The sequence below is a fragment of the Crocodylus siamensis genome, chromosome 4 (assembly GCF_052110815.1).
Source record: "Crocodylus siamensis isolate JL-2025a chromosome 4, ASM5211081v1, whole genome shotgun sequence".
NCBI lineage: Eukaryota > Metazoa > Chordata > Crocodylia > Crocodylidae > Crocodylus > Crocodylus siamensis.
In genome coordinates this window covers 213390725-213411284 of record NC_143398.1, presented here as the reverse complement: position 1 = coordinate 213411284, position 20560 = coordinate 213390725, and the positions used below count along the sequence as shown (strand labels likewise).

Below are 20560 nucleotides of genomic sequence, written 5' to 3'. Positions count from 1 at the left end.
AGGCTTTTATAGCCTGCAGACATGGGCTGCCATAGAGGCAGCTGAGCCTTGGAGCAGGAGAGGCTCCTAGACTGTAGCCCTGGGGCTAGCTTCTGGCCAGCCCCCTAGTGGTCAGGCAGACCTGGCAGCAAATTTGCTGCAAGGTTGCATCTACACATGCATTACTGTGCATTTACTAATTAGGCTTAAATTTGCTGCCTGCATTTGCAGGTAGCAAATTTAATTGTGATTAAAGGCTTTTGCTGCACAATAAGCATACCCACATGTAGGTGTGTGCACTTATACTGTGCTGTAAACTAGGCAACTGTGCAGTAAAGCATCTCATGTGCCCACTGTGCCAATCTTAATTTTAAAATACTGTATACCTCAGTGTAGACTCCATCTATTGGGAGTCAAACATCCCAGTATCTTCCACAGTCCAATCCTTGAGTTGTCTGTTTATTTTCATTTTCTTATGCCAGCACCCTCCTTTTCTTGGGTGACTTGAAAACATCCACTGAAAATCATCCGAGATCCCAGGGTCTTTGGGCATCTTTCCCCAACCACGCAGAGCTGAGTTGTCTTTGGCCATTCCAAGAGGAATCTAGCAATGTCTTTTGTCTCATTATGGAAAACCAGGGATTTGCCCTATCTTTCAGGATCCTTTTTCATCTCAGCCTTGGTCCTGACAGTAGTTTATCTTGGTATAAAGTAATATTCTTATATCTTGATCCAGTATGATGACAGACCTCTTAATTTTGTCTTAGATTAAGTAATCCCAATTCTTCCAAATTTTCTTTATAGGTCACATTTTCTAGACAGCTAAAAAAATGTTCCTCTCCTCTTTCTCTTGCCATGTTCCATGAGCTCTATGGAATGATACTGCAAAAATAAATACCTTCTATCAAATATTTAGTTTGAGGATAATAAGCACCCTGCAGTTTCTGCTTTAATGTATGTGAATGCAATATGGGTAACAGCAGGTGGAGCCAGGAAACAGTCTGCAAAACTGTGCTGACTGTTAATATGGACTATAACTCCCAGAAACCCCCAGGTGCTCGGGTGGGGGGAGTGGAGAGAAAAGAAGAACGGCGTGCACGTGGAACCTGGGCAGCTCTACACCGAGGAGCGCACAGTAGAGCTAGAGATCTCACTGGCTCCATCAGCCAGGACTGTGGCCTGAAGGAGCTGGACTCAGACTTGGGCACAGATGCAGGCTGCTGTTTGAGTGCTCCAGGGATGAAAGGCTTTTTTGGGGACACCTCCAGAGGTGCAGGAGAAAAATTAAGGTGCTGAGTGTGTGTTACTATAGTGTTGATATTTCTTTACCTTTTACGGGTTCCCTCCCTTTGGCCCATAGGGTTGCAACCCTAACTCCTGTGATTTTCTATGTAGAAGTGGGACTCCCCCTTGCTTCTTGTGCTATTTTCTGGGGCTACAAGGTTGGCACACAGCATTACATTATTTTCTTTGTCTTTTCTCCTCTTCTAACCACTTTGAATCATCCTCTTATCTTTCTAATTCCAAACCTTAAAGAAAAAAAATATAAAAAGTTCCCAAACTTTTGTATTCCCAAAGTTTTGTATCTGCCATCCTCTTTTTGATGTCAAGTGACTCTTAAAAAAGTAACCTTTTGCTAAGTCAGCCATGCCCAGTTATTTAAGGCTAAGCAGTTCCCTGTCTGTCAGCAGTAGTGAAAGGCAGTGCACTCATCTGGAAAGGCTCTGACCCAGTCCCCAAACAGACTGCAAACAAGTTACCAAGCAACAGATACATAGACAAATTCACTTACTTCCAAGCAACAAGGGCCTGTTCCTTCCCCTGTCTGCTGTTGTCTATTCATTATCTCTAAGCTGTGAATGGATTCTTTTAACAGTTCGACTGGCACACTTACCTGAAGAGTAAGGAAACAAGTACCCTACAACTCCCTGTAGTGACATGGCCTTTACAAGCTTCTGAGTGCAGTGAATGCAATGGGCACCAAAGCTGGCAGGGGAAATTAACTCAAACATTATAAACACACATTTGGTGTTGGGTCACTGAGGTAATTGCCAGTGAAAAATAACATGGTACTTGTTCAAGACAGGAAAGCTGTTTGGCCAAGGTAGTAGAACTATCTGATTATCAGCCCTGCCCTGCCCCACATTTATGCTATAATGAATACTATATTCTTGTCCATTTCCAGTCCTTCAGCTATTTCCAGACAACATACAATGATGAACAGTTAAGAAATGGCTTCATTTCAAGGGTGGCTAAATTGACTTTATGTCATGTATTTTTATATATAAAATACATCCACACATGCAATACATGTATAGACTTCAGGTTTGAATATGGCCTTTTTGGATGACCATTGCTATTGTAAGAGAAAAACGGCAATACGATCATAAAAAGCAGATGACCCTTAAAAAGCAGATGACCCTTTTCCCCTAAGCTTAAAGATCGCCTCTTGCTGACAGTAAGCAAAATGTGTACCTCTTGCTGACAGTAAGCGAAATGTGCAAACCACAGAACCGGTCTCAAGCAGCCCAAGCTTGTTCTGTGTATTTTGTAACTTTGTAACGGCAAGCAGAGAAACCCAAATGCGTGTGCAACAATGTAACGCTTAATGTATAAATACCAAGCTGTAAACTTGGGGGAACTCTGTCCTTGTGACACTGAGTGGCCCCTCTGCAGAGCAATAAATTTACATGCTGACACTCCCTCGTTCCGTGCTGAATTGATCGCGGCTAGGAATAAGCCCAAAGACGAGACATGGCCAGTGCTCTTTGATGTATGAGCATACCCTTCGGTGTATGGGTGCTACGCAGTAGCTGGTTAACCCTTTGTCTCCTACACTATGTAATGATAATACTGATTTTACATTTCAGGCATGATACTACTTCTAAAATTAAATAGTTCTCAAGCTTAGAATAAAACTACTTTTGAACAGAAGAGTTAGGGGAATAACCTGGATACACTTTTGAACTTAGGTAACTATTTTTGAAGTGTCTCGACATTTTTCCCGAAGGCATTTTAGTCACTTAGAGTTAATCATTACCTAAATTTACATTAAAAACCTATTCAGAACCAGCGTGCAGTAGACTGCTGTTTTGTTAGACATGGAAGAAATGTGGATGTTGAATCACTGCTATCAGTTATTCATTACACTTAAATTCAACCAATAACTGTGGGATTTTCCAACATTGTTCATATTTCTAATTTACAATTATTTTCTAGGATATACTTTTTAATGTAAGGCAAAAATCCAACTCTCTCTTAATAATAAGTCCTACACTACAGCATAGTTTCAATGACTCTTTAGTGGGAAGAAAAGGGAGTCAAGGGACTACCTCCAAAGTGCTTTACAACCTCCTGCTGGATGTGAAGTTGGTCTCTTTGAAGAAGTTTGGAGGCAGTGTGGAAAGATGGGCCAGAGAAATGGTAGAAGCCAATAGTGGAGGCTTTGTCAATCGGGTGGAAAATGTCTAAATCTCTACCAATTACACACAATTGCTTAAAGAACACTGTTCTGTATCTCAGATCTAAGGGATGGGAAAGAGAAAAAAATCCGTTCTCCAGCTCCCATGGAAATTGGCTTCACAAAGCCTGTTTACATCTCAAGCTGAAAGGGACCTGAAAAGGCACAGACTGATACAAGTCAGAATTAAATCTATTAGAGTGGCCAACCTGTGACATAGCCTCTGCATACGGCACATGGCAAACTGGGGAGAGGACAGGCAGCACAATGGCAGATAGGGCAGGGAGCAGAAAGCAAGGCATCCAATGGAGTGCAGGGCAGGAAGCAGAAAGCAGAAAGCATAGCAGCAGCTTGATCAGAGTGCAAAGGAGGAGCAGAAGGTGAGCGACAGATCAAGGAAGGGAAAGGGATCAGAGTGGCACTTGGTGAGGTTGCAGAACTAATTTGTAGCATGCTTGCCAAAAAGCTGGGCCCCGCTTAGATGCTTGTCTAAATTGCCTGACAGATGTTTGTCTAAATTCTTCTAATATTATCCCTACCCCTATTCTGCTACAGCCTCCTGACAGCCTATCCCAGTGCTTAACTGTCCTGATAGTTTCTCTAATAATTTACTTGAAATCTTTTTTGATGAGAATTAAGCCACTTTCTTCCTTTCCTCTCCCAAATGACAGAGTTATCAATTATTTTCCATCCTTTTTATAACAGTGGTGTACATTTTAGAAGACCTATGACCTTTATTCTTCCTAGAAGGAATAAACCACACAATTCTGTCAATATTTCCTTACTGATCATGTTTTCTGAAACTCTTAGTCCCATTGCTCTTTTTCAAACTCTCTCCAATTTGTCTGTGTTTTTCTTAATGTATAACCCCTTAAACTGGAGGCAGTCCTTCAACTGAAGCCTTGTGACTGCTGAGTCTAGAGGAATAATTACTTGCTACTCTCATGACACTCCTATTAATACAATCCAGAATAACATTTTTAAAACAGCATCACATCAATGACTCAGCTTGTAAGTCTCTGTAACTGTCAGGTTCTTTTCTGCAATATTATTGTTTAGTAGTCGCATCCTTATTTTGTATTTGTGCACTTCATTTTTCCTAAGTGCAGTAATTTGCAATTTCATCAAAATTCCCTTTGGACCTTTTCTCCATTTTATCATTCTGAATGCTAATAGCTTTACCAACATGCTGGCAACCCCAGTCAACTTGGGGTTAGCTGCACATTTAGTAAGTATGTTCTGTTTCAGCATGCAAGTCATTAATAAGAACACTGAAAAATACTGAGAGAGGCTCCTGTTGGATCCAAGTTTATGCGCTCAACCAGTTTGACAGTGAACCATTGATAAGTACAATTTTTCAATGAGTTGTGCAACCATCGTACAGTAATTCAATCTAGACTATTTTCCCTAAATTTGTTTCTGAGACTGCCATGACAGGATTTGTGCTTGATAAATATATGTTGGCTGTTTCTTATCGTTTTGTGAAACAGGTGTTTATAAGCCAATCATTTAATAATGTATTGAGGTCTCTTTCCTGCAGAACAATGTTAGGTTGACTAGTTTGGAGTTGTGTGTGAGTGGGATGAGCTTCACTGAAGGCAGGAATTCAAAGGGACCCTCATTGCCATGCTATAGTAAGGTGAGAATGAATGCTAAAGAACACAAATGCACCATTACCCATCTCCGCTCTTGCAAAGCATATAACCAATGAGTTACAATCATGACCTTTGAATACACAGAGGCAGCAATGGAGCAGTTGCTGATGGGTTCCTAGATCTGTTATGTATTTCTCATGATCTGATGACTAAACAAATATTTTTTCCTTGTTGAAATCATTCAGCACGTATCAGAAAGAACAATGTAAAGAAGCTCTATTCAAACTGCCAGAGTTTTTAAAATTTTCAGAGATCTAACATCTCCAAATCGAGCACACAAAAGTATTCCTGATACACTAGCTTTTGCTAGGTTTCCTTCAAGATTAGTTTGCTCACTTTGTGCAATAAAACTTACTTTCACCTTAAAGGGCAAAACGATGGGTATATAATTATTTTCTTCCAGCAGCTTTAGTTCCTGTTACTTTCATAAGAGGTTTGGGGTGGGGGATTTTTGGTTTATTTTATTTGCTGTGTTTTTGGGATGAGCTGCTGTATTTTGATTTAGTCAGTGCTTTTCAAGTCATCAGTAATGAACCTTTTAGGACTTGGCTTTTTGCTCACATTCTTCTGAGTTCATAATCTTTATGGTTCTGAGGGATATATTGTTATACATTTTTATGATTCTTGTACTGTGCTTCATTAGTTGTTATGGTGACAGGCTTGAGGAAGATAAGAAGTATTGTTTGCTTGGAAGAAGCTCCTTTCCTGGAATCTTTAGGTTTCAATGGAGCCATCTCTGGCTTAGGCATAGACACAGACAGGTACTAATTTCTGTTTCACCAGCTTTCTTGGCCTAGGAACCTTTAGTGCAGGTCTTTGAGACACCTTGACATTCACACCTCTTGCTGTTGAATTTGGATAATAGGTAATACAATTCTGCAGAACAGCATGAGCACCAGAAGGGATATGTTTCATTTTTACTGGCATACGGAGAAGCAAAAAACATCTCTGTGTGGCATGAAGATCGCTGCTTACAAGTAGACATTTGGCTTTGGAGTGAGGATGTGGTATTTGCATCTCCACCCTTCTGGGCACTCCACCACACTAAAACTTGCATAAAAAACATCTTTGCAGAAGCTGCCTAGGGGTAGTAGTGAATCAATGCAGTTGCCTAATGAGAGCCAGTAGCTTATCATCCATAACCAGCACTGCTCATTTGGGTCCTGCAGCTCAATTCCAGATCTTCTAACAGAGCAAAAAAGTGAGACATCATACAGAATCACTCTCCCCCACCGTTCCCCTTTCCCCTAAGGAAAGGTGAAATTACCACTACCTGGAGACCCTCTTTTAGTGCCTGGTCCCTCTACATCTCTATTGCCCAAGCTCTAAGAAAGGGTGCTGCTTCCACTGTCTAAATGCCATCAGTGAGGCACTGACAACTGCAGAGAAGAAACATGCCCTCAGTTTAGTACCACAACAGCCCCAGCAACCAGGCAGGAGTCTTTGCAAGTCATTGCTCAACCCTCATAGCCCTACTGGACTTGCAAAAGTCAATTAGTCAGGGCTGAACCAAACACTCAGAAAATTTAATAGAAAATCCCACACAGTAATTTACGTTTTCTTATACAGAACATAGACAAAGGTTTCAGATTCTGTCCCTAGATGTCATCCAGGCCACACCAGTGACTTAAGAAGCAACTTAAAGGTCATCTACATGTTTGCCAATTTACATAAGTGCCCAGATCTACTTACGCTTAATTATCTATGAAGAAAACGCCAATCTCTTTTAGATAAAGCAGTGGTTCTGATATTTTTTAAGCTCAAATCACCTGTTAGAAAATACCAGCTTAGGTTTCACTCATTTTTTGAGTACGGAAAAATAATAGAGCAGTTTTTCTGTTGCAAAGAACTCAGAAAGACACAGCTGGTCAGAATTTTTTGTAATGTTATGGTTTCTTGTTTTAAATCATTTGATTTATTTTGTTCTTCTCTTGTATACTTCATTTCCCCCTCTACACATCATTAGTGAAAACATCTAAGGTCAACCCTTGCATTGGTGCTATAAGATGACTGGCAGGAACAACCTGGGGAACCAATTTCACCACTCTAAGGACATCAAGACTTGCACTAATATATACACCTGCTGAATACTCCTGTCAAGTATGTGGGTGTAGTAGCTGCACCAGCCAAGTTGATGTTGCCCTGAACTCAGCAAGAAGAATAGTAACAGGGTGTGTAACATACACTCCTATCAACATGCTGCCAATACTATCAAGGACACTGCCGCCCCAGCTAGGAAGGCAGAAGGCAAGTCTTGGCTTTCCTCAGTGTACCCAACAAAAACAGGAGTACCTACTTCATGATGTCTTGGAGCAACCAGTAAATAAGTGACTAAAGTCAAGAAACTCATTTAGATGGGAGGCACAGGTACTGCTGCAACAGTGTGGAGGTGGGAGCAGCACCCTATGGGCGCTTGAACACCACCACAAAAAGTGGGATAAGACTGATTCTCATCTCAAGCACTTCATAAGCAACCCAACACCATATCCACCCAGGACTGAACTCCCCTGCAATTTAGGGATTAAACTAAACAGGATTTACTCTGGAGCTGGATGCTTTAATGCCACACTACAAGATTGGCTTAAAGGACAGCCCAGTATGTGAGTGTGGTGATGCACCAGAGACTGCTGACCACCTCCCCACATGTGCAGCACACCTATGCACCCAGGGTAAGGACCTGGCAAATATCAACGGTGAAGTAGTTGTATGGCTCTCCCATACTAACAATATTCAGGGATCCTGGTTTTCTCTGAAAAAATAATTCAATATTTTCTGATTTAAAACATGCCCCCAAATCCACATTTTTTTCTGTGATTAAAATGAATCACCACTATATATATTGGTATTGCAGCTGTAACATTTTAAAATATAAATGAGTTCTGAAAAACACACAAAATGTGCTCCTGTACATAAAAGGAATCTGTTTTCCATAATATAGTATGTTCACAAATATTTGTTCACATCTGATTTTTTTTCAACCGGTTGCATTTACTGACTCTGCCAGTAAGGAACATTGAATTTTTCTGAATTTTTATGTTAAGTACCTGAATCACATTCTTCCTAACTATGGACTGCAGGAAAATATGTAATCATTGGCTTATACTGGAAGCATTTAAACTAGCTTGTAAAAAGGACAACTCAAAGTAGTAATGGGGGTATGCCAGCCTGTGTTGACACCAGAATTCAATCTGAATCTCATCATGCTGAATGAGTTTAACATCTTTTTCTCTTTGTTTTAAAACACTGGTTTATTAGAGCTAGGTAGTAGTCTCTGAAATGGATGCTGGATTTTTAGTCATAAACTATGAGAGACCTGTTATTGATCTATGTATTGCTGCATGAAGAATTAAACTGAGGGCTGAAAAAGAAGGTAAATGATAACACATATCCTTAAATTGGAAACAGAAAGAGAATTTCTGTTCAGCTACAAGAAGGAAGGCCAAAGTAATCCCACCATATGCTGCATCAAGGTAGATGAAACCTACACGATTATTATATGTAGGTCAAGGATCAAATCCAATTCACTCCTATGCAATGACCCTTTTTATACCAAAGATTTGTTATATGCGAGGTAAATTCACTCTTATGCTTGTGTGTACTGTCTGCTGTTGGTGAGTACCAAAACTGCCTTGTAAAAGTGGTAGAAATGGGTCTGGGGGACAGTACAGTTGAGGTTTTGGAATGTATCCCTATTTGTTACATTGTAAAGTGGGTTCCCTTTACACGAATTCGAATTATGTGCTGTTTTCCAGGAATGCATGTACAGCATAAAGCAAGGAAAACCCGTATTGTAATATTCAAGTATGTCAGATGGGTCACAAAAAGTAAGGAAGGATTTGTAAGCAGCAACAAGCAAACATGGACTAGATTGCTACATAAAACATCTCTGATTGAATACCTGAAAGGACACTCACCCAAAGCATTGGGCAGGTGATGACCAATGTTTTTTTAGTGCTCTTCCCTTTGGAAGAAGGTAAACAAATCCACAATTCCTTTTAAAATAATAAGCATCCATAATTCCTCATGTTGTTACAGCCCTTAAGCTACAGTTATCTGTTCTCTTACCATACATTTAAACTCATCACTGGTGTTGAGGTCAGGGATAAAATTTCCACTGCTGTCTACTTGCAATAATTTTAAAGATGCATCTTCCAGCAGCCCTCTGAGCAGAGCATGGGTCTGTCCCAGGTGACGGTGTATTTTTGCAGTTGAAGAGAGGATATTTGTGGCCATTGCTTTTCCTCTGTTTTTGTTCTTCAATAATGCTCCACAAAACCCAAAATCCACACTGACAACATTTTCGTATAGAACTCAGTGAACTAAGGCTAAGCTTTGCACGGAACTGCACTGCTTACATATACTAGAAAGCTAAATAGCAGATGAACTGAATTTTTCTGTCATCAGCCCAACTGACCTTTCCCTCTTCATTCTTAGAGTAAGGTTCAAAGTCTGTAAAGCGTGTTTTTCAGGCCCTAGGAAATGGAGCAAGTAAAAAGTCTGAAAGGGACCTTGGGCACAAGGACACTAGCAGATGCTTTGTTTAGTAGTTTTCTTTTACTTATTTTTCCATTTGACATATTCAATCCTGTTTTCAAATACTGTTCTTTGCTTTGATACCTCACTTGGCAGGCTAACATTTTCCAGGCTTTGTTTTTTCTCAGAGATTAGTAAGCATGTGTATAATGTATGAGATAAAATTGTTCATCTATTCTTAATGAGAGGATATGGAAAACAATGGGAAAACTACCCACTCAGTGGGCCTGATTTCATTGTGAGCTGAAGAATATAGAGCAACCACTAAGTGCCTTAGCCCCTGAACACTTATCAAGTCCCTTTATCCCTTGAAGACTTCTGTTCCTATGGACTTCATCAGGAATAGCAGGGGTACGTTTAAAAGTTACATGTTAATCAGAGAATCACAGAATCATAGAAAATGAGGCGTGGAAGGGACCCCAGGAGGTCATCTAGTACAACTCCCTCTTCAAAGCAGGACCATGCCCAGCCAAGGCTTTGTCTCGCTAGGTCTTAAAAACCTCCAGGCATGGAGATTCCACAACCTCTCTTGGTAACCTGTTTGGGTGCTTTACTACCCTCCGCGTGAAAAAGTTTTTCTTAATATCTAACTTAAACTTCCTTTGCTACAACTTGAGACTTGCTCCTTGTTCTGTCATCTGTCACCACTGAGGCTTTTGTATTTCTTATTTTTCCAAGATGTATTTTGGGCAGACTCCACACAAAATCAAATCTTTTTGCAATAAAAAAATCATAATGGATGGGACTGTAGATTCCAACTTGTTTACTTTCTAAGGTAACAGGCTCTCTAGTTGTATATCAGCAACTATCCAAAATTGTCTAGAACTTTAAAAGCACCAAAGTTGATTGGATAGTTTACAAAACTCTACTGTATTAATCCTGAAATCAAGTACTTGAAAAAGAGTAATTCAAAGTTTTTTAGCACTGCCTCCACTTACTAATTAGTTTTAAAATGCTACCAGCTTATTATGCACTTAATCATGATGGGTGGCTGTAGCTGGTGAGACGCTCAATAAGAATCAGAATCCGCTTCTGTTTTTCTTTAAATCAGATTGAAAATACTTTGGATTTTCTTAAATTAGAGATTTAAAAAATGGCCTGATACATTCAGAGACCTGGAATGCTTCTTTACTATTACTAAGTAATTTTTCTAGTTGAAGACTGTTTACCATCTCCTTATCATTTGAACTGTACAGTTAGCAATACTCTGATGGACTGATTTTCCAGAAGGGGGTATGACATTGAAAAGGACTATTATGATGCAAAGTCAAACAAATGTTTTAGTTAGAGGACCTAAGCCTAAAAGTACTACTGACTAATACTTCCTAGAAAGCCCAAAAGGAAAAGTATATAAAGATCAATGCTTCAGGAAGCATTCTGTAATTATTAATCACTCTTTACTTTTACACCTTTGTGCATGGTCTGTAATATGTCTGAGTAGAAGGTTTGTTATAACTACATTTGCAAATTCAGATGGACAAATGAGTGGTAGGTGAACTCATACTTTTTATCAACATTTAACACAGATTTCTTACAAGGTCATTATATTTATCTGGGAATAATGACATTATTTTAATCTTCTGGTACTCTTTTTCCATGTAGGAAATGTATTGTTGAAGTATTCTGGTATAGACTTACTGCAGACTGTTAATGGCACAAGTGAACATTTGAACCAGATTATTCATGATTATTTAATTTTAGCAGTTCCTAGAAGACCTTAAAAACCTCAGAATCTAGATCTGACACTGTGACAACTGAAGATTCAGAAGTGAACAGGGATCATGATTTCTCGCTGTTAAAAAATCCAAAATTCTGTGATAAAAAATTCAGTATTTTCTGATTAAAAACCCAAAGTTCGTATTTCTCTGTGATTAAAATGAAACACCACTGTATATATAGGTATCAGTTGAACACAAAGCCTTATTGATATATTTATAATTTTAAAGCAATATGGAAGCCTATCAGTCCCTCATGCATTATAATAAAATAAATACTAAATACCTTTATATTATGGTGTTTGATTTTGGTTTTTTATTATGCAAAATCAGAGCTCTCCCTGCCCCCTTCACTCACCAGAATGTGGGTCCAGCTGCAGTTCTGCCCCCCACTGCTTTGTGGTGCTGAGCAACCCTGATATGTCGGTGGTCTGCCCCTGTGCATGCCATTGCCCCTCACTCTTGACACAGTTTCCCACTTCCCAGCCCTGCTGGTACCCCTCACTCCTGACCCGCAGTCCTCCACCCCCCCAGCCCTGCTAGTGCCCTTCACTCCCAACTTGCTGCTCCCAACCCCCAGTCTCCAGCCCCCCAGTGTGTGGGGAACAGTGTGTATGGGGTGGGGGGCAGGGGGTGTGGGCATAGGCATCACCATAGGTGATGTGTCAGGGAGGCATGGAGGGACACATGTCCCCCCAGACATTTGCACTCACAGCAGGGCATGGGATTGCAGCCTGGCCAGACTGGCACTGAATAGGACCTGCCTCTGCAGCCCAGTGGGCAGGACCCAATGGGGGAGTGAACACTGCGCCACCATGGCTGCCAAGGTGAGGTACTCCTTGCCAACCTGGCAGCAGGGGGGGGCACAAATCCATGCTGCTGCTGACCCCGGGAGCCTCACACCAGCTGTGCTGCCATGGCCACCAAGATGAGGCACAGTGGCAGCATGGGGTTGTGTTCCCCTCACTGCTGCTGGGTGGGCAGGGGGCACCTGACCTTGGCAGCTATGGCAGAGTGGTGCTCCTGCTGGCAGTAGCACCGAGCATCCCCACTCTGCTCCACCTTCGCATGCTGGGTCCTGCCCGCTGGGCCAGAGGCAACTCCTGTCCAGAACCAGTCCAGATAAGCTGCACCCCATGCCCTTCTGTGAGCACAGAAATCTGGGGAGTCACATGCCCCTCCATGACTACCCATGTGTTGTCCCCCCTGTCCCCCCACATTGGCTATTTTACCCCCTGTCTTCCCATGTATCACTGCTTTCCACCATGCTGCCCGGCTGGATTGTCGACCTGTGCATGTGTCCGCATAAACATGCACATGGACCCCTGCTTCTGATTGTTCTCCTCCCACCTCCCCAAGCAGCCCCTTGCAGACTGGAAATCTCTTAGCCTGCAAGGTGATATCTGCAGTTTCCCACATTTTTTTCTTTAAAGGAGAAAATCTATGAAAATCTATGATTTTCTCCTTTAAAGGAGAAATCCACATTTTCCATGGGAAACGGAAAACCTGGATCCCTGGTGATGAGGTAACTGTAGTTAGCACTAACACAGCTGCTATCTTTATAGCTGTGTTAAAAGCTGGAAAATGAGCAAGGAAGCTGCAAGGTTAGAGATGACAGTATGCAGATGGTATCATAAGGAGACAGATGGAGGCAGACTAGTAAGAAGCAAAAATGCAGAGACTGCATTGCATCTAAAGGTAGCTGCATGGTGCCCATTCATGGAAGCATTTCTGGCTAAGGGCTGGGTAAAGACTTGTTCAAGGATGTGCTTGGGTTCGAGAACTTGCCTAACGACTAAGGACAGAACAAGAATGTGGTGTGCCAGAGAGAAGGATAATGGGGAGTAGCCTACGACTAGGTAACTCACCACCTGGATAAGAAAGAGGAGGTCGATATTGTATACCTAGACTTCCAAAAGGCCTTTGATCTGGTATCCCATGATGTTCTCACGGGAAAGTTGGAGGATTGTGGACTTAACTGCTCGACAGTTAGGTGTGTAGTAGGCTGGCTGTGGGGTTGGACCCAGAGAGTTCTAACGAACGGATTTGTATCACTGTAGCAGGACACTAAAGTGCCTGCTACTCTCAGAGCAGAGGCAGGAGTCCAGGAGCCGGTTGCTGGGACAACTGGCTAAGGAGGGAATTGGCCGCACCTGCACCTGTTCAGAAGGGGCAGGGCCTTGGCTCCCACATAAACCCAGGCCTGAGGCCAGGAGAGCAGTTCCCTGCTGGCAGCTAAAGGGGAAGAAGCTCTCCCTGAGTGAGAAAAGAAAAGAGGCTTGACTGCACGAGCAGCTCCTGATGCTGTTATAGGATGAGTATTCCCTGGTAGGGACTGAATGATGTTTTAGCCAGGCGGCTTGGATTTTTGTTATAGCCTAGGGGTTTTGCATTTGTGTTTGCTTTTACCGGAGGTTTGGGTGAGGCTCTTAGGGGTTGGAGGAGGCCTCATAGGGGACCCGCAGCAGCGTGGGAAACCCCAGCCCCAGAGAGGGGGCACTGAGAAGCCCCAGAGAGAGGGGGCAGTGAGCACCAGTGAAGGTGCAGTGCCAGACAGGACTGCAGGGTGCCCAAGCGCCAGGAAGGCACTGAGCAAGACAGAGCGAGATAGGGCTGTGGAAAGCCCAGGGATGACAAGGAGGAGGGCCAAATTACAACAAGGCCCCAGACCAAACCGTGTCAGTATCATGTGCGAGGCTTGGGCTGCAGTGTAGGGGAGGAAAAGGAGCTGCAGATAGCGCCCCCTAGCAGTGGGGCCAAAAATGGGCAGCCTCCCACTTAATTACATCAATTAATCAATTAATATCAAGGCAAGGCAGGCAGTTGGCCCATAACAGGAGGGCGGGGTCACCGATAGAAGAACTCCTGAAGAGGCACTCCTGTTGCAGTCATCCTGGTGAGAAGTGGCCAGTGGTGTCCCTCAGGGGCCCATGCTTGGTCCAGTATATGATCAGTTATTTGGATGTGGGGGTGAAGAGCTCACTGGCCAAGTTTGCAGACAACACCAAGTTATGGGGGAGCATGGTCACACTTGAAAATAGGCTGCAGATGCAGGTGGACCTCAACAGGCTGGCAAGTTGGGCAGATCAGAACCAGATGAAGTTCAACACAGAGAAGTGTAAAGTGCTCCATCTGGGGATGAACAATCCCCAACATACTTACAGGTTAAGTGGTGCCATACTGACTAGCACCACAACTGAAAGGGACCTAGGGGCAGTAATAGACCATAGTATGAACATAAACCATCAGTGTGATGCTGTAGCCAGCAGGGCAAATAATATTCTGGCAAGCATCAACCAATGCATCTCAAGCAAAACCAAGTAAGTGATTCTTCTGATTTACTCAGCATTGGTGAGATTGCAGCTGGAGTACTGCATCCAGTTCTGGGTGCCGCACTTCAACAAGGACATAGAAAAGCTCAAGACAGTCTAGAGAAGAGCCACCTGTATTATCAGAAACTTGCAAGGCAAGCTGTACGAGGAAAGGCTGAGGGACTTGGGTCTCTTCAGCCTAAAACAGAAAAGGCTGGAAGGGGACTTGGGAGCAGCCTACTGCTACATCAGGGGAATACATCAAGGACTCGGGAAACAACTGTTCACCAGGGGACCCTTGGGGAAAACTCGGAATAATGGCCACAAACTGCTAGAAGACTGTTTCAGGCTTAACACTAGGAAAAACTCCTTCAAAGCCGGGGTGTCTAGACAGCAGAATAAACTCCCTCCAGAGGTGGTGCAATCGCGTATCCTGAAAATCTTCAAGAGGAGACTGGATGGTCACCTGAACCCAGTTATCTTTCCTGCCTAGTGCAGGGGGGCTGGACCTGATGATCTTGTGAAGTCCCTTCCAGCCCCTTACAGTCCATGAATCTACCAGGCATTTACTGTCAAGGACTAGTAACCAAGATACTGTGTGGGTGGATTGTTACTTGCTACTCATAATAAGTAAAACATATACTTGTTCCTCCCACCCCTACCCAATTATGTGCCTATCTAGCATTCACAAAAAAGGATAGTCAGACAGCAGAAACATTACACACGGCTCTGACAGAGCTCCCTGTAGCCTGTGTGCAGTTAAGTTTCTCTCAGGCAGAGTAAAATGTAGCATTGCTGTTTTTGTTTTGTTGTCACTTCACAAGTGAGGCCCGAGGCACTCAGGACCTGTGCTCACTGCGGTAGCTTAACTACAGATTTTGCCCAGAACCCCAGCCTCAAGGGTGGCCTGGGTTTGAAGAGCTCTCTTTGGGGGCATGCAATTGTTGAAAGCAAACAGAAACAGACAGGCTTAGCATAGATTTCTAAACACGTTTAAGATAAAAGATGTAGATAAAAAGTAAATATATACGTATTGCCCTACATCGAGTTCCTCCTCTGAATCCTCTGAGGAGTCCAGAATCTTTACCTGGAGTTCTGGGCAGTCCGTCCATCTCGTCTCTGTTCCAGGTCAGCTTCATTGGACCGTGGCTAGTTCTGCAGTCAAACAGACCCCTTATGCTTCAACAGCAGAGGTGGGCAAAATGGCAGATCTGGCTGGTGGCTGAACTCTATTTCTCAGCAGCCCCTGCCTGTGTGGCTGGGACCGGTTTCCATGGAGACCCCAGCAGCAGGGGCATGCAGGCTGCAGATCACAGCTCTGGACCGTGCTGTCACTGCTGTAAGATCCCAGGCAGGCTCCAGAGCAGCCATCCTGCTGTGTGCCTAGCCAGCAGGAATGGTGCTAGGGGAGGACTTGGGGGGTCTATAGCCACCCCAAAATTCCCTGTAGCCCCCTCATAGCCACCCCTCCCAATGGTTCTGCTGCTATCACCACTGCCCACCTTTGCACTGGCAGTGGCAGCTGAGTCTGTCCCCCTTCCACCCACAGCACAGCCCCCCACCAGAAAGAGGCTGGCACCACTGCTGCTTGCTAGTACAGCTGGGGCTGGTCTCCATGGAAACCCTGGCCCCCTCCTATCACAGTGAGGATGTTGCTGGGGTCTCCATGGAAACTGGGATCTCCATGGAAACTGGCCCCAGCCACGCAGGCAAGGGCTGCTGGGAAATGGAGTCCACTGCTGGCCAGTTCTTGACTTTGCTTGCCCCATTCAACAGCATGCCTGTCTCCTAACCCTTCCTTACTCGGAGCTTCCTATGTTTCAGTCAGAGCAGATCCTCTTGCTCTGTGTTGTAAAAGCTAGGCCCGAAACCTTGATTACTGGTCCTCCACCATGGGCATTTTTCACTCTTTAAACCCCAGCCCTTTACAGAGAAGTTAAAGAAAATTGGTCTCTCTTAGGTTACAGTTACTCTTTTATTTCCCTCAGGTAAGCTCTATTCAGATGCTGATAGTCCTTAATGACTAGTTTTATTCATAGGCAGACATGTTGGCACCACTCTTTTGTCTCCTCAGCATAAAGGGCATGAGGCAGTACACAGCAGGAGGGAGTCATAAGAATACAGACAGTGCATAAAATCCAGATGGATTTCATACATTGTACGTAGACAATGTTGCTATATTACTTCATTTCTCCTGCCTTCCAGATGAGTACAACTATGTGAGAGACCTATACGGCTGGTTACTCCAGTTTACTCAGGAAGATTGTTTTTTTGTCCTAGAGCATTGTATTGACGTACAGCATAGTCCTGGTTCATTCTGCTGTTCCCAGACACTATTCCTCTGTCTAGTTCACTGCCCAAGTCACATCCAGATTGGTTTGGCACTGTAACCTGAGGAAGCACTGGGGGACAAATGAAGTTGGTAGACTTGGAACAATTATATCTAGATCTCCACTTTGGTTGTTGAGCTTGGGTTATTAGGAATGAAAGCTACCCGGATCTGGCAAGAACCAGGTAATGGATCTATCCCCATGTAGAGATGTTGGGCCCGAACACACTGGTAGGAAGAACTTTTGGTGTAAAAAAAGCTGTTACGCTTAATCACTTTTTGGATGTAACAACTTGAGGACCTGATTATTAACACCGACAGAATCCAGGTAGATCTAGATTTTGCATTTTGTGTGATAGATAAGAGGGTGGGGGGGAACGAATAGCATATTCACAAATCTGAATAGTTTTTTATTACCCATAACTCTTTCCATCACTCTCTTTTAGGGGCTCACCTTTCTCATGTGAACAGAAAATAAGGCCCCAGGTCCATTGGCCATACATCCAGCCTTGGGCTTCTTTAGTCCTTTCCTTTGATCTTCAGGACCATCATTTTCCCTTCTGCAGGTGATAGAATAGACAGAAAGCCAAGCCTGTTCTCCCTTACAGATACTAGAAAGCATGAATATAGTAACAAGAGACCATTCCCTATTGTGCTTTCCAGCTTCCCTGAGCTGCTTCCTACCATCTCTCCTTGGTAATCTCACTGCTTAGTCATTGTTCTCCCCTACAGCCTTATAGTCATTTTCTCTCGTCTACAGTCTTTTATAGTAGCTGTTTTTAATTAGCTTCTTGGCCACAGCTGAGGAAGTAATTAGACCCTTCAGTAACCCTTTCCAGAATGTGTTTGGTGTATATCCCGTTAATACTGAAAAGAGAATAAACAGTAAAGTACAGGAATCTTTTTTTTTTTTGGGATAAAAAATACAGCAAAGGCAACTCAGGCTCAGAGAGTAGTAGTACTGTGTGGCGGTTATTGTTACTGGTGTTATCTTTCACAATAGTCCTAGTTTGATTGTAAAAATATCATGGCCTAATACATAGTAGGTGTTATGGGAGAATTAACTCACTGGCTTACTTCAGTATTATGTCCCAGACACTAAAGTAGGCCTCAATAACATTTTTTCTGAGTTTTTTCCCTTCTTTTAACTCAGAGCACATCCTCCTTTGTTTTTTAAGTATATCATTTCAGATTCTTTGCAATGTGATAAGGTAATTCAGGGCTGTTCAACTTCTAAGTGGATGGGGGCAGCATGCCTCTTGGGCCACACGATAGACCTGCATTTTGCATTTTGGCTTCTGTTCTACCCAGGAGAGCTCACAATTCACCAGCAGACTCTCTATATGCTTGAAGAAGGGTGTTTGTGCCTGAAAGCTTGCAAAAAACTATTTTCCAACTATTTAGTTGGCCTAATAAAAGATATCACATCTACCCAAAGAACCTTGTTTGCCAGGGATAGAAACTTTTTTGTTGAACTGATGGGCCACAGCCAGTGATTGGGAAGTGTTTGATGAATAATTTTAATTATTTTTAATTAGTAATTACTTCTTAAGTGCAGCTCTGAGGCCCTTCTTCAAACTAATTCCCCCAGCCAAGTTTGCTACCAATTACAACAAATGCCTTTTGATAATGCCCCTTTGCTTGACTTAAAAAAAAAAAAAAAAAAAAGTAGTTTTAAGAAAGTAGGGCACCATCCTCTTTTGTTAATTTTAGTTGCTTCTACACACATGCAACTCAGGTATAGTATGTTGTAACACCTCAGTCCTTTTTGCACCAGTTTACTTTAAGGGATTTGTACAGCTTAGAATTTATGAACCATACTTTTTCTTCAAATGATAAAACTCTGCACTTTGAAAGAAGCACTGAATGTCTGACATTTTACACATAGTAAAACAAGTCAGGTTCCAACTTGGATGCAAAGGTTACAGATTCTCAGAATGGAAGAAACTAAGAAAGGAATGGATATAATAAGAACTCACATTTGTTAATAGCTCTAGGGAGAAATTACTATAGAGAATAGAGACCTTGGCAGCAGCAGCTGAAGCTGCATTTAGGAATATTTTGAGGGACAGAAAGAGAAATGGGGCAAGTGGACGCAATGGATGCATCCATACATGTAAGCATGTGTGCTTGCAGCAGCTCAAATAGAAGTGGTGCAAATTTGATCTGGGGCTTTTTGCCTCAGCACACATGATCAGACATGCACTTTGTTGTGGAGCAAATTGTCCTGCTTGAGGCAAAATAACCCTGGCCTGGCTCCTCCTGGATCTGCAGCCAGGGAAAGCTAGAGCCTGAGCCCAGCACCTGTGCTGTCCCCAGCAGTATAAAAAGCTGCCCTGTCCTGGTCCCATCCATACAAAATCTTCCCTGGCAAGCAGTTCAGGGCTACTCGCTCTCCAGAGCTTCTTGGGCTTGGCCACTTGGTACCTGGGGACACTACCCCGTGTGCCATCTGGACTGTTGCAGCAGCATCCCAAATCCATTTTAAAAGATACCCCAAAAGACCACTTTACACACACACACACGGAGAGAGAGTGCAATCAGTTGGGCAATGCTTTATCGGTATATTTACAATGTTACAGCAGTGTGGAAGCCTACCAGTGTCTCTATCATCATGATAAAATAAATTCTAAATACCTATATGTGTTGATGTGTACTTTTGGTTCTCTTCGCACATGATGTGTCTGTGATGGGGGGATGTGGTGTTTGCAGGAAGGGGGCAGGAAGGGGTGTGGGGGAAGGTGGGTGAGTGTGTGTGGAGGGATGTGGGTTGGTGTGTGGGTAGGTGTGGGGCGATTGCTGGGAGGACTGTGGTTATGGGGGGGCTTTTCAGGAGGGGTGGGTCCCCTGGCCCCCACAGGGTGCAGCCACCCCCCAGCACATAGAATAACCCACCATAAGGCCCCAGCTCCCCTCTGGAGTGCCACAGCCCCTATCCCCCACAGGGCCCCAGCCTCCCCCCCAGGGTCCCAACCACCCTAGAGGGCCACAGCCCCTCTGCCCAGGGTCCTAGGCACCCTGGAGGGCCCCAGCCCCTCCCCCAGGGCCCATAACTTACCCTTAGCAGCAGCAGCAGGAGTGGGGCACTCTGAGCTATGGCAGCAAGACCTGGCACAGATTGCAGGGACTGCAGGCCAGGCCCAGGCAGGTTCTGCCAGCCCTGGGGACTGTCTGCCACCCAGCCAGGCCAGGCCCTCCTGGGAGGACCCGGTGCAGTACATGAGGACTGCATGCCAGGCTCAGCCAGGTCCTGAGGCCTCTCTGCTGCTAGACTGGGCCCTTGGTGGCAGGACCTGCTGGCCCCGGGGGTTCCTCTGCCAACTGGCAGGGCCGGGCCCTTGGTGGCAGGATCCGGCATTACTATAGGGTCCTGCTGGCCCTTCAGGGCCCCTGTGCTGCCCAACCAGGCTGGGCCCAGGGCCGGTGTGTGGTGTGTGGTCCTGCTGCCCTGGGCCCAGCCTGGCCAGGTGGCACAGGGGCCTTGAGGGTGGCAGAGCCTGACTGGGAAGGGATTGGGAGGGTATGGGGGACTAGCAGGGGGAGGGGCTGGGCAGGGATTGGGGATCTGGGGGTCTGGT

The 20560-nt window shown here is 44.0% G+C and overlaps 1 protein-coding gene across 2 annotated transcripts in view; it reads right to left on the bottom strand.

Annotated features, from left to right (window-relative positions):
- The window catches only part of ITGB6 (integrin subunit beta 6), a 112616-nt gene that overhangs the window by 88664 nt on the left and 3392 nt on the right, over nt 1–20560 (bottom strand). For both annotated transcript variants that reach the window (XM_090045629.1, XM_090045628.1), the window contains exon 2: nt 17437–17542. The gene's annotated coding sequence lies outside the window, so the exon portion shown is untranslated. The remainder of the gene's footprint in view (nt 1–17436; nt 17543–20560) is intronic.